Source organism: Lynx rufus, unplaced genomic scaffold, assembly GCF_022079265.1.
Source record: "Lynx rufus isolate CCGP_SWC_20201006 ecotype Redwood Valley unplaced genomic scaffold, mLynRuf1.p SCAF_1, whole genome shotgun sequence".
In the NCBI taxonomy this organism is placed as follows: Eukaryota; Metazoa; Chordata; class Mammalia; order Carnivora; family Felidae; genus Lynx; species Lynx rufus.
The window spans coordinates 46,062,278-46,077,719 of record NW_025814823.1 but is presented as its reverse complement, the minus strand read 5'-3'; positions in this window follow the sequence as shown (position 1 = coordinate 46,077,719).

The following is a 15,442-nucleotide window of genomic DNA, read 5'->3' as shown; positions in this document are numbered from 1 at the left end:
ACAGAGCTTAGTGCCCATATCCCAGTGTGCCCAAGCAAATGCTAGTTGCCATGTTCTACCAGCTTGTGCCTGGCTCTTGCCCCCGAACCATCTTCCTTCGCCAGTTTTTATACACTGTAGGAACTCACTGAAGTAAATGTGACTCTTGCAACAAAATGTTTTTGAGCCTTAAAGATAACCCATCATTAAGACAAATTTTCTTTTCCAGAAAAAAAATATTTCATATGTATAAATATTAGTAATAAAGCACAATTTTTGGAATGACAGTGTGCTACCACAGAAATGTTTGTGTGCTTTCAGTGATGGACATATGAGTCTAAAATGAGTCTAAAATCAGGTCTTCCTCTTTTTATTATCAACAAAGTGAGACTGTGTATGACAGATGTTGCATTGCCTTTTTCAGGAAGTAGGAAGAAGCCAAGTTGTGGGCTGTCCTAATATGAGGAGGCAATGCATGTCAGACCCAGGGACCACCAGGACATTGAAGTAGAGGATGAATTAGGATCAGATACCTCAAGTGATGAGCTGTGTTAATAAGGACAAAAAAAAAGAGATCTAAAATTCAGAAGCGAAGTACTGTGATACAAAGGGTTTATCAAAAATGTCAAATAAAAGATAGAAGAGGGAGGCAAATAAACTTGTGAATTTGTGATCCAGAATGTTCCTTAAATGTAAGGTTATTTCTCTTGACTCTCCTAGCCCTATGTATGTTCAAACGGATCCTTCTTTAGGGAGGATTCAGGATTATGAAATGGTACTTAACTTAATACGTGTAGTTTGATTGATCAGGTAGAGCAAATTTAAACTGATTTGTCTTGCCATGTAAATATTATATTTAGGAATTTGAGGATTGTGCCCACTAAAGGCAGAAAGCTTCTTCCCTACACACTTCTGTTACTTCCATAAACCAAGGTTATGAATCATGTGGTCCATTGAAGTTGTTGGGAACTCTATACTGACCATATTTTAGTTATTATGGACACTAAATAGATTTTAGAGTAGAATGTTAAGAAAGAAGGGAGTTTTAGAGTTTACCCCCATGAAAATAGAATGATGTGTAGGGCTGAAATAAAGGAAAAGAAGAGAATTCACATGGATTCTCCAATAGAAAGAATACAAAAATTATGCCAACTCTGAACTTCCTTCTTATACCCGCCCCCTCCTTGTTGGAAAATATACTAAGAAAAGATCTTTGAATTCTAGCCAGTAAGGAATAGGAATAAAGTAGGAAAAATATTAGAGCATTTGGTTTTCTTAGAGGACGTAGAGCGTCCAATATTCCTGTGAATTCCTTCAAAGTCGGAAGACTTCAAACCTTCTTTCCCTGTGCATGGTGTGATCTTCTGGATGTGCCAGTATGAAGCACATTACTTTATAGGCACAATGGAAAAACACATAGTGTAGTTAAAGTTTTTAATTTGAAAAATAAATTAACATTATATCACATAATTTATGGGAAATGTGCAATATATTTTATTGACTGCATGTAGAACTTGGAAATATGATTTATGTGAATTTGCTATTTCAGCATGATGAATTGATTGTCACATTGAGGATTATGGAATTAGCTGGAAGAACAGATGATTAACCACCACAGCCTTTTGGCTAGTGAAGTTTTACCTTCTGATTTTTGAACATTAATAAATCATACTTCAGCATATGGGACTATTTTGGCAATAGAGCCGCTATCAATTTAATCATCTCAAACCAGAAAGCAATGTGTATGTTGCAAATGCTGCAGACATGAAAAACAGTTACTAAGAACAATTGAGCATTATTCTTATAGTCACATTAATTACAGCTGAAACAAACCTTGAAGAGCTAAGAAAACATAGCACAACTTATCTACTATTTACTAGAGAAAAAAAAAAGGAATCAATATAGCCATTAATTGCATAAATAGCAATAAATACCTTGGCTGCTGTCCAGGAAGTGTACCAACTGAGAGAATTTTTCGTACTGCTGGTTTCATTACACAGATCATAGTCACAGTAAAGCAGGCAGTGGACTGCTGTTCAATAAACTACATTTAATGTTACTCAATTATGATCATCGTGCTCAGATATAATACTAATAGGAATGTCAACCGCGATTACATTTTCAGATTTATGTAAAATAATTCAAATGCTATTTGCTATCCCTCAGATACAAGGTTCATCCGGTTGTTTATGCAGTTGGTCGATATTGATCGTGCACAGCAAGTAGCGTAGTAGAGGCCCAATGGCAAGTATATATAATATCCCTTGTGCCAGCTGCCAGGGTGCTGTGCCAAGCACCGGGGGCGGCATGCCAAGTCATCAAGCAGACAGCACACCTCTGCAAAGCTGCCTTGTTTTTTTTTTCAATATTTTTTTTGAATTGCTCACATGTGCCATGAATAATTCTTGCCAACATTACCCAGCATGAAACAGAAATGAAGGCAATGAAATGTCTTTCTTAGAGAATTCTTTTCAGAGCTAAATGAATCTAGTGAAGATATCATTCTAGCATCATTATATGTTGTTATGTATGGCTGGGGCTGTGTCATTTAGCAAAGTATTACTCAGTGGGCCAAGCAGCTGGTATATATGATTTTGTATACCACCTGCAAAAAATATGCCAAACCATACAATCAACCACCTGGCCAAGAGAGTAGGGTAGCTAAACACCACTTTGCTGTTGCACCCACATTTTCAGGAAGTTCGAGAACATAAACAGACACAGGCAGAATGAACATTGTACAAGATAAGGTTTGTTAAAGCTTTTCTGTTCAATAAAGCATATAGTGCCTGCTGTTCAGAGTACTGTTGAACAGATTTGCTTTATTTCTAATGAAGGTGTTTGGGCATTTTCCTGGCACAAATGGAGTAAAATTATGTACTTAAAACAACATTTTCGAACAACAACACAACAAACCACCACTTCAATTGCACTGCAACAGATTGGAAAAAATGAAAATAGATATAAACTGAAACTCGATAATGAATTAGTGTCATTACTATGGATGAATCATTCATTTAGGAAGATCTTGCCTCGTCTTAAACAACCTGTATGCCTAGCAACCTCCACTGCATTTCTTTCTGCCTAAAACATGGGTTTATTATAATAGTCTCCACACCATTACTCGTAGGGAAAATATTTTACAGGTGGCCTCTTTACTTATTTGGCTATAAGTGAATATGAGAGTAATTTGATTGTAAACTCATCTTTGTATCACCAGATTTCCAGTGTCAGCAATGTCAATCTCATCATCTCCCCTTTCCACTGGCTCAGCACTAGCTTGCTTTCTGTGGCGATGCACCTTTTAAAGTTCTAGTCCCTCATTGTTTGACAGATTACTGGAGGAAGAACTAATAACTAGATGAGGGTATTCAATGAGAAACAAAGGGAGTTGTTGCCTACAGACCAAGGTCTCTTGCTCTCATTATCTCTGTGGCTAGGAGTTTAAGCTCATTAGACTCTCCCTTTTGTCTCTTTTTAATATAAAAAGACGATTTGGGACTTGACTTCATCGTAACTCCTTACGTAAAATATTCTGGAATTTTCAACACTTCTAGAAGTTCTGCTACATAATACTAGTTTTCAACTTAGCTGCCTCTTTGTTTTCAGGGGCATTGGTTATCCCCCACCCCATTTTTTTCATCTTTCACTTGAAGAGAAGATTCTCACATTAGAGCTTTTAAAATTATTGTAGGTTTGTAAAAATATATGAAGGTATTTTTCCAGTAATTTCAAATGTATGGTTGTTACTTCTGTTTCTTCTAGGAAAATGAAAACAAAGGGGAAAGAAAAATAGAACTTTTAAAATCTATTAAAAATATATTGTGTATATTAAATGCAAAAAATAGAATATAGATGGCATGATTTTTTTTAATTCAAAGTGAATTCTAGACAAGATGAACCAAAGCATAAAATTTTCTTACCGTAAGTATATGATAATTTATTAAATAATATTTTGAGTTGTTTGTTTACATTTCAACTTTAGCATTGTGGTAGTTAATTTTCTGTGTCAACATGGCTATGTCATGAGCTGCCCAGTTTTTTTGGTTAAACATTATTTCTGGGTATGTCTGTGACTGTGTTTCTGGATGAGATTAACATTTGATTCAGTAGATTTAGAAAAGCAGATTGTCCTCTCCAATGTGGGTGGGAATTTTCACATCTGTTGAAGGGCTGTAAGGACAAAAATGTGGAGGAACAAAGAATTCACTCTCTGCCTCACCATTTGAGCTGACACTTTGGTCTTCCCAGCCCTAGGATTCCTGGCTCTCAGGCCTTCAGACTCATATTGTAACTATACTGCTGACTCCTGAGTCTCTAGCTTCCTAACTGCAGATTGTGGGACTTCTCAGCCTTCATAATTGTGTAGGCTGATTACTTAGAATGAGTAAATATGTACATAATATATATTAATTATAATATAAGAATATTTGTTTTTCATTCGAGATGAAAAATGTGTAAGCTTCAAATTCTCATTCAGTAAATGACTTTTGGGTCTCCTGGTAGAAACTCTTCTCTCTTAAACCTGAAAGCTACATCTCAGCAGTCATAACTCAAAGTCAGAAGTTTGGACAACGAAAATTTTGTATGGCTGTCATTAGGAATTGTAGTGAAAGGCATCCCTTGATTCCTAGACCCATGTATTCTACTTATGGGAGAAACAGCTCCAAATATTCACTGCTGGTTAGAGCATATACCTCATGCTATAGGACACTACGACAATCTCTGAAATCATTAGCTCCCATTAGGAAGAATGACTCTTGAAAAGGCTATTCTGCCATTGCATGAGCCCTCTGGCTTCTAGTGATAGGGTGCCTTGTAATGCCAGTGAATCCCATGAATATTAGCCCATTGAATCATTTCTTTTGCTCAAAAATAAAACGTTTGATCAAAATTTGTGAGGTATGAGAAGCATGGTATAAAATTATTCATCCTCTAAGTCTGTGATTGGTGCTACAGGCTGATGCATGGTTGATAGTCAGTGATGGCAATTCAATACATACAAGAGCTACTTCCTCTTTCCAGTGAAAGCAAATTGCCTCTGCCGTCTTCTGTTCATTGGAACAGATCAAAATGCATTTGAAGTAGCAGTATAAGCATTTCAGTTGCCAGGGCCTCAATTGCTTTTCTCCATTCCATCTCTGAAATGGAAGCTGCATTTGGAGTTACTCTCTGATTATGATAACTATTGTCATTCTCCAAGGCCCAACTATCTACCCCAAAGGTCAAATGGATGAGTTATTGAAGAAGCAATATCAAATACTCCCAGTGAATCTTTCGGATCTTGGATGGTAGCACTAATGTCTATTATTCTTTCAAGAATACAGTACCACTTTGTTTATTTTTGTATGGAGGGAGATTTCCATAGGCAGTTTCTACTTATACGTTCTTACCATGAAGCACTATTCTGGAAAGGCAGTGGTTAAGTTCTGCCTGGTGCTGTGTATCTATTTCAACTGAACAACACAGGAACTGTACAAATAATCACAGAATAAATCCACAGGAAAGCACTGAATGCACTGTGAGACAGACTGACATAAACTCCATTGATCATAGGATCTGATGGTGATAGGAGTCCCACAGTGGTGTTTTGGTTCTCTAGAAATTAATATCATCAAAGAACAAACTTCTGATATGCCAGAGAAATACTGATATTTCCAATTCTCTGGTACACGGTTATTCTTCTAAATACTTGTATGCTTCTGTGGGGGAGGTCTACAACTTGGGTCTCTAGGAATTGGGTGAAGGACTACGATTCTTCAAAAGGGAGGAGACTTTGAGTCAGGCCTCTGTTCTGTAGACTTGTAGGTATTTTGGACATTTTGGGACTGCCTGTCTCTTAGTTCAAAGAGGCCTATAAGCAATTAGTTACTGCCAAAGATGAATGAACTTCACCAAGTTCTGAATGCCACACTTACTCACTTGTCTATTTTGATAGCCGTGTCTACCTTACCTCTTAATTATTGACTTTGCCTCTAGAGCCTAGGATCCTATATCTACATTCAAATGAGGTAGTCTATTTCAGTGGAATTTATGGACATTATGTCTCATAATCATTCCTGACCTATGAAGTATAGACACACCCCCTTAAACAATGTACTTTCCATTGCCATAATGAAGGGTGTACTTTCTTTGCTATTCTTTGAGGCATATAATAAATTTAATCCAGCGTCCCCATCTCTTAAAGTCTTTGGATTCTTTTGGCTATCTGAATTCTATTGCCATCTGTCACCACTAAATCCAGCTTTTAGTCAAACAAAATGAGAAAAACAACTGAGCCTCACTCATTTGCTCAAACCAACTTCAATGTAAAATTGTGTTATTCAATACTGGACTGGCCACATGAGTCTACTAGGCACTAGAAATGTTGCTAATATGACAGAGGGATTAATGTCTAATTTTTTAAAATTTTAATTAATTTCAATTTATGTGTCAAAACACAGACTATAAAATAATTTTCTCTGTAAAACAACTTCATTGTTTAGGGACGATTACATTTTACTTTAACTGTTCCATTTGGTAAGATATTGTTGAATGATAATGTACCTCTTTGGCGCTTAGGTCCTAGTGTTATGCAGAAACCCATCACTTATCAAGTTAGTATCAACTGATTTAGTTGAATATTTTTTTACACAATAATGTAACATTGAATATGTTCATTTAAGTATTTTATACAGGCAGGTGATATCTAGGTAAAAATAGTTGTTAATCTACCATTATAGTGTTTATAATATATAAAATTTATTGTAATTTAATTGCTATGTAAATAACTATTTTTCTAAATAATTTCTATGGACAAATTTATAAATTTGAAATAGAGACATGTTATTGGTACAGAATTAAGTGGGGATGCAGAAACTAGTAACACAAACAGAACAGTAAAGGAAAAAAGATACTGGAGAAAAATACATTGCAAATTTTGCCACAAATGGCAATTACTGTTTGACATGATAGAACAAAATGAGAAAGCTGTGTGTCTTGTAAAAAAACCAAAAAACAGCAATCAACAGAATAATGTGAACAATACTAGGAGATATATTTAGCAAAGGCATAGTTCATTTGATAAGAAGATTTTTTTTCTTTATCTCAACACCCAAAAAATAACTAATAAATTCATTCTCCTGAAATCAGAATTAAATGTTCAACAAAAATATTTTTAAAGCTTTTTAAAAGAATCTGAACTTGAAAATTTATTCACCTATAAGATGATTTGTATACTTGTACCATGGAATATATTTTTAGGTGGAGAAATGGTAAGAAATTATTTTATATAAATTCTGAAAACTTTGTAGATGTTAATTAGGGACTTAAGAAAAAAGACTATCCATAGAATCAAAGACTTCTAAAATTATGAAAAATCAATGGAATCAAAATTAGAAAAATTGGAAATGATTTTTAATTTAAGAAGACTCATGAAGTAGATAAAAATACTCTTAATTAATATTTTGGGTATTTTGTATCAACAAAGCTCCAGATTTATAAACAAATCCCCATTTGTGGAATAAAAAGTAAAATTTGTGAATACACATATACACATATGAATATATTATACATATATGTATATTTGAATATTTTTATTTTTCAAAGAAGAATTTTAGCTAGATGTGAAAAAATAGTTTTACATCAGACGCTACGTATGTTTGGTCAAAATCTATATTTATTGTAATTCTGTACAAGAGACTGATATTCTCCTTTTATTCCATTCTGCTGCATGTTACATATTAGAAATATCTGTACTCAGTTTTCTAGTGCCACCTTTGTGAAAGGTGCAAATGTATGTAATTGTCAAATGATTCATTTGCATATATATACATGCAAATGCTCTGAATCAGTATTAGTTTATGGAATTAAAAAAAAATATATGATGAATTTAACAATCTTGTGTTCTTTACCCACTCTCATTCGTTGAGTCATGGAAGATTTATTTACAAAGATTTATCGTACTGTTCATTCCAATTCAAGATTTTCTTGGAACAAAAGGAACACTTACCAAATATGCAATAATAAAAAAATGGCAGTGTGATTTACATTTTCACTCATGAAATCATACTGCTCATGAACAAGCTAAATTTGGAGCTTCAAGGAAAGGAAGAGCTTCTATGTGTCTTAGCTAGACAGGTACACAAATTTATGTTGAAATTGAAACTTTTCATTATACAAATCAATAATAATGTTATATTGACACAAGAAGTATTGAATTTATCTAACTTGGGTAGCAATACTTTTGAAAATTATATGCTTTTTCTTCTAGGTCAAAATAATTCTTGTAGTATTGATGAGCCAGTTTTGTTAATGTTGATGTAAATATTTATGGAAAATTATATTTTGGTATTTGAAATTTTTGAAGTCTGTTTGATACATCTTGGAGATGTAAATCTACTTTCTCAAATGTAAGTTTTTTTACACGTAAATAAATCAAGTGTTTCTGACGCAAGCTTAGCATCTGAACTGAGCCGTGCTGTAAGTGTAAAGTCATGCTGGATTTAGAAGAGGTAGTAAAAACAGAGTAAAATATATCCTTAATATTTATATAGATTTTGTTTGGAAATAACAATATTTTGGATATATCAGATAAAAATACATTAGTAAAATTTATTTCATCTATTATTTTTTACTTTTTGTGTGACAACTAAAATTGAAATTACATATATAATTCCTATTACATTTCTAATGGACAGTACAGGGTCTGATATATATATATATATGTGTGTGTGTGTGTGTGTGTGTGTGTGTATACATATATATATATATATATATATATATTCATGTGAATAATTTTAATCCATGCAAAGATATGTTCTTTTTTAAATTTATTTATTTTTATTTTTGGTCTTGTGTTTCAGAAATTACTCCCACACAATAATTTTAGTTTTTTTGCCCAATATAACTAACCACAGTCTTGCATTTCTTGTGGTATATAAGTGTCTGGTCCCCTAGACACCACATGCTGGAAAATGTAAAGGGCTGATAGACACTGGCAGGTGGTGGGTGTGGACATGAGTTAATACCCCTCCAGGCTCTGTAAGCAAGGCTTGCTTCTGCTGGTAAGTTAGGCTCAGTGGGAGTGGAAGTTTGAGGGTAATTTGAATGAAATAAATCCTTTCAAATATCATTATTCTCAGTATCGGTCTTCCATTCTTTCCCAGTGTGTGCTCCAATGAGTACATAAGATATGAGAATTTAATGTATTTTGTATTTTCTCAACCCAGAACATCTGGCTCTGATTTTCTTTTAGGGCAATCATATAAAGTTTCTTTTTTCTTTTCTTTTATTTCCTTTTCCCTTTCTCTTTCTTTCTTTCTTTCTTTCTTTCTTTCTTTCTTTCTTTCTTTCTCTCCTGTGTCTTTATTCAAGAACTTAAGACTTAAAGCCTATCATGTTATAGCAGCTTAAACTCTCCAGTGCATGAAATAGTCATTCACTTATGTTCCTATATTCCTTATTCTCTTAGTAGCCTCCATTTCGTCTGCTTAAGGGGCATCAACAGGGATAACTTAGGCAACTCATTTGCAATTTGCCATGTACAAATTACTGGTATTCTTTTCAGAAATAAATTAATATACTGCTATCAAGAGCAACCCAACATAAAGTCCAGATAACAATCACTAGAACTGTGTTATCAGTTAGTGTATTGTGTGAGTTTCAGTGACAGATGGAGCCTACTCTAGATAATTTTTACAAGAAAGAAATTCAATAGATGGAATTGTTTAAAACTGTTGGTTGATATGGTATAGAATCCAGGAATGGCTGTCACAATGATGACTTTGAACTGACCTCCCAAGAGAGCTACAAGCTCTACCATTTCTGAACTCTGGGGAATTGAAAACTATCACCACGACTTCAGGCTTCTGGATTACATTGTCATTGTCATGACCTCAGCCAGAAAGTAAATATTTGCCTGATGATTTGTGAGCATCTGCAGTATTTGTTTACAGAGTAGTCTACACTTACCCATGGTTTCCCTTTACATAGTTTCAGTTACCCATGATAACTGCAGTGTGGAAGCCAATGATCCTCCTCTGACATATCGGTAGAAGGTCAATGGTAACCTAATGCTAGCTATGTCACAGTGCCTACATCATTCACCTCACTTCATCTCATGTGACATATATGCATTTTATCATCTCACATCCTCGCAAGAAGAAAAGGGTGAGTGCAGTACAATAAGATATTTTGGGAGAGATTGACCACATTCACATAACTTTTATTATAGTATATTATTGTAATTATTCTATTTTATTATTAATTATTGTTCATCTTTATTATAAAGGAAGTCTGTAAATAATATCAAACGCATTTATTTCAACAGGAAAATATTACAGTTCTAAACTTTTATGTACCTATATAGCTCTCTCAGTGGATTAAGGGGACAAAAACTTCTGTAAGTGTCCAGATAACTTGAACAACATAATTAACAAGCTTTATTTACACGTATAATCCTGAAAAGTAATAAATAATAAGGGGGATATTTTAAGTTATTATAAGGTTTATGTAAGAGGGAGACATTATCTCTATCTTCCAACATTATTTGCTGTACAAAAATTCTGGGGGTGCCTGGGTGGCTCGGTCGATTAAGCATTCGACTTGGGCTCAGGTCATGATCTTACACTTGGTGGGTGTGTGCCCACCAACTGTAAGCTCTGTGCTTACAGCTCAGAGCTTGGAACCTGCTTCAGATTCTGTCTCCCTGTTTCCCTGCCCCTCCCCCACTCACACTTTCTTTCTCTTTCTCTCTCTCAAAAATAAATACACAAAAAAAAAATTCTGTAAAATAAAATCCTGGACAAAGGGCAGCTAGTACCTTGCTTGCATGATATAAAAAAATCCAAAAGATCAGTGGATCTTGTCTCCCACTAATGACTCCATTGAAAGATGCCAGTTTCAGATAACTTACTAATTGTATTAAAATCATATCATCAAATGTAATTTATGTTGCCTCTTAAATCCTGAAAGTCTTACCACAAGTTTGACTTTGTCTTTGTTCTAAGAGGTATACAAATGCACTAACTTGTCTTTCACCTTTGAGGGTATAGCAGATTGTATTATTTATTTAGAATTCTCTCTTTACCTTCACCCATGCCATAGTTCACACAGGAAAAGTATAATTCCCAGCCTCATTGACTTTTGGCCATATAACTTACTTTGTTCAGTGGAAGCTGAGCTGGCTTTAAATGTGCTTGTATGGACTTGCCTGATTGGGCATGCGCTCTAACTACCCTACACTGCACCATAAGAAATAAAAACACTCTAAATAATGACTGCTTCTTCAACTTTGGTCCTGAAATGAAAGATTACAGAGCTGGTGTGAGCTCAATCTATAGCCTGAAACAGACACTACACCTACTCCACATATATATGTGCAGAAAAACAAATGCATGTGTTGTAAGCCATTAAGATTTTATAACTGATTTTGTATAGAATTATTCCAACACAAGTTGACTAATACAGGGGCGGGGCGGGGGGAAGTTTATGCCCCAGACCACTGGACACATAAAAAATGTACTTAGGTGTAAATGCCTGAGTTTTCATGGGAATGGTTTCTGAATTACTCTGAATAAGGAATTTTTCAGAAGATTTCTCTCAAACTGAGCATGATTCAAGTGTTCCATTCTGGTTCTTTCCTCAAGATGCTGTGTGACATTTCTCTTCACCTCAGCCATATGTGTATTGCATGTGAACAAACCTCTGTGTCTACAGGGTGGCTCACTAAGCAGGGAAATTACATTCCAACCTTAAGACCTCCAAGTTGAAAGGGGAATTCACTAGTAATGTCCATTAAAGTAAAGCTTTTTTACTGTTAATCCAGTTCCTGGGTGATTGTTTGAAGTTCTACGATGGAAATCTTCTAATCCTCCAACTTATAGTAGAACCTTTTTTGTTTCCAAAGTATTTTCATATGCTTTTATTATTTTATTACAAAAATATTATAAAATAATCAAGAAAATATTTGTAATATTTCCATTTTTAAAGAACAATGAGGAATCAGACCATACATAAACTGATAAGAAAAGTAACATACTAAGATTTTGCCCAGTGCAAGTTGGGGGAATGCTCCTTAAATAATGAGGAAATAGTTTCTTAATAAAACACTCTGTTGATGAATAAAACTTTAATTTTCAAATGACAGCTTAAGAAAAATATCTCTGAATGAAAAATTTTGCATATTTTTGGTTCTATAAGACTTCAATTTTGTGAGATATCCTTGTTGTTAAAGTATCTTTTGTGGTAGGATGGAGTCTACAAATATTTATTTTATATCTGTGTACTTGTACATACACAGATAATCTTTAGAAGTTTCAAAACTTTTAATAAATGTTTATTATGTATGACCTAAAGAGCTCAGATAAGGTAAGAATAAGTGACTTGTAAATAACTAATGTCAGTAAAGACCCACCTGCTATTACTTAATCATACTCGTATTCTACAGCAAAACAGCCATATAAGGGTCATTACTGAGAAGAATGTCAAATTGTCCGATTTAATGTTACTTAGGGCTTACTTTATCTATATAACTGTCTCAGATAAGAATTGCAAGCTAATAATAATTGCATTAGTGTCAGAAGTGTAGGGGACACCTATGGTTTATTTAGTAGGGAGAGATAGTTTTAATGTTCTAAATTGAGTTTTACTCTCTAAGATAGTTAAAATAGCGTATGTAAAATATTCAAGCATCCATTAATGGTTGATATCTGAGAAATACAATATTGTTTGAAATATTTTAGAGTCTTCCAGTACCACAGTCCAAACTGCTTATTAAAAGGCATGGGGTTGCTTAAATATACTATTGATACATCTAAATAAAATTGCTATAATTTCATGAAGTAAAACAAGTTATTTTTTTAAAAAAGTAAAACTTTTTTTAAGTTATAGGTCATCAGGACCTTCATAGATTTAAAGAGTTTTCTCCTCTTGGTATCAGGTTGCATTCTCTAAATTCATATATCTAGTGGAAAAATCTACAAAAGTAAATTTGTAATAGCAAGCTTTGAAATAATATATTCCATATATGACCATGGTTCTCAGCTAATACACACACACACACACACACACACACACACACACACACACACACAAAATCCATATTTGACACTGAGCCATCAGAAACAATTATGAAACAGTAAAAATTACAGAAAACTCAGAACAAGCTCAAAGCTATTTTTGGAAGTAGAGCTTTTCCACCTAAGTTCCTAATTTTCAAAGATGTTGATTCCCTAGCATATATGCATCACTCTTGTGAACTAAGTAATAAGCACCTTAAAAATATCTGCCATCATCACAACAGTAGTTTGTTTTATTTTAAAACATTTATATATTGAAAACATTGAAAATAGTTTGTTACTACATTTATATTCATAGAAACACAAATGAACATAGAATAGCAGCAAAATATAGATGGATAATATGCAAAAAGGAGACCGTTAGATGAACGTGATTAATTCATTGTTAGCATGAATCTATGCTAACTAATGTAGCGTGGCAGCAGGTAGGTGTATCTAGAGAGGAGTTGTGGAGCACCTGTGGAGAGAGTTTCTCTTTTCTATTCAGAATGAAAAATTTGGGAATTGATGACAAAGGCAAACTTTGCTCCCATTGCTACATCAGCAAATATGGCCGTAGTTAGAAAGATGAAACGTCAAGATGTCCAAAGGGGCCCATTTTAGGTTTATATCTTTTGTTTGAAGTTCAGCTTGTCAAATATTCCAGAACAACTGGTCAAACTGTCTGGAGTATGCCTGGCCGGGAACCACCAAATAACAGGAAAACATAGGGATACTGTGCTTTACAATTCACAAAATTCACAAAACATTTTACCACACATGATCTCATTTGTTCTTCATAACAATGCAGATATATTGGTAGGTTAAACATTATATTCTGCAAGTTCAAAGGTAAATGCTGAAATGAGAGAATTTAAGTGATTCATACATGGACACACAAATTGTAGTAGCAGATCCAAGACCTAGACCAAAGTTTTCTAATTCTAATTACAGACTCCTTTCTATTACCTCTGCTCTCATAAGAAGGTTGAAAACGTGCATTTCATTAAGATTTAATGTATGTCATAATTTTATTAAATGTTAAATATGTGAAAATTCTTCTAAATGAATTCAGCCTGGCTAGGAACTTAGTTGCTCTTGAGGCAATCAACATCAGGAAATATCATTTTTTCAAGGTATTATTGGGTTAAAATTCGTATACCATAGGCCTCCTACTTGGGTGATAATTGTGTTAGTGGTATGATAAACCTTTATAAGGGTAGCACAACTTGCAGCATTTTAACATTCTCAGGGAAATGTTCTAAAAGCAAAAATGAATGGGACGAAAGAGAAAGATCTAGGTGTTTCTCTGTAAGTGTGTACATGTGAGTATTTTTTTCCACATATATTATACTTGACATGCCAAATTCCAGTTCAATCTTGGAAATGCAATAAAACAATGATCATTATAGAAAGCTCTACTCCTACATTCAAGAAACTTATAGTCTAGGACGGGAGACTGATACTAATCAAATAATAATTTTCTTTTCATGTATTCATTCATTCATTCATTCAGCTAATACTTACGAAACACTTACAAGTGAGAAATTATTCTGTGTACTGGTAATGTAAACATCACAGCTATGAAGTGATGCAACTGGGATGCCACATTTCCTGCAACTGAGGGACACAACTTGATGTGTCTGAATGTAGAGGTCTTGTGAACAATTAACCATCTCACCACCCTTCTTCATCTACCAAGAAAATGACAACTGAAGCTGGAAATTTATTTAAAGTTTATTATTTGGTTCAGAAATACATACAATTTTACATTATTTAATAATATATTTATATTTTATGCCATATGATAATACATTACAATATATTGTAATAATATGAAGGTATTAGTTTTCATCACCCTTGCCCCCAATTTAAGTAAAATTGATTCTTGAAAGCAGATGTCTTTCTGAGACTTGTTTGGGAAATGGTAAGCAATTATTTCAGCTGCGGCATTGTTTTTAAATATGTTTTAAAAAGTACAGGAACCGTGGCACTGCTGTGGCTCAGTCAGTTCAGCCTCCAACTTTGGCTCAGGTCATGATCTCACGGTTCATGAGTTTGAGTCCCACGTAGGGCTCTGTGCTGACAGCTAAGAGGCTGGAGCCTGCTTGGAATTCTGTGTCTCCCCCTCTCTCTAACCCCTCCTCCACTCATGCTCTGTCTCTGTCTCTCAAAAGTAAATAAATGTCAAAAAATGAATAGAAATTAAAAAGTACAGGAATTAAGACTGGAGATAGAGAATATGAAACTGTTCTGTAGACCCATAAATGTAAAGGCAAAATGATGTTGTATTTGGAGAAGACTTATTGCAATGTTTTTCATACTATTAGAACTATTAACACCTACCTTGTAGAAGAGTGACAAGATGATCTATGTATAGGCTCCTCTCAGAGTATAGAACACATGGTAGGATATCAATAAATATT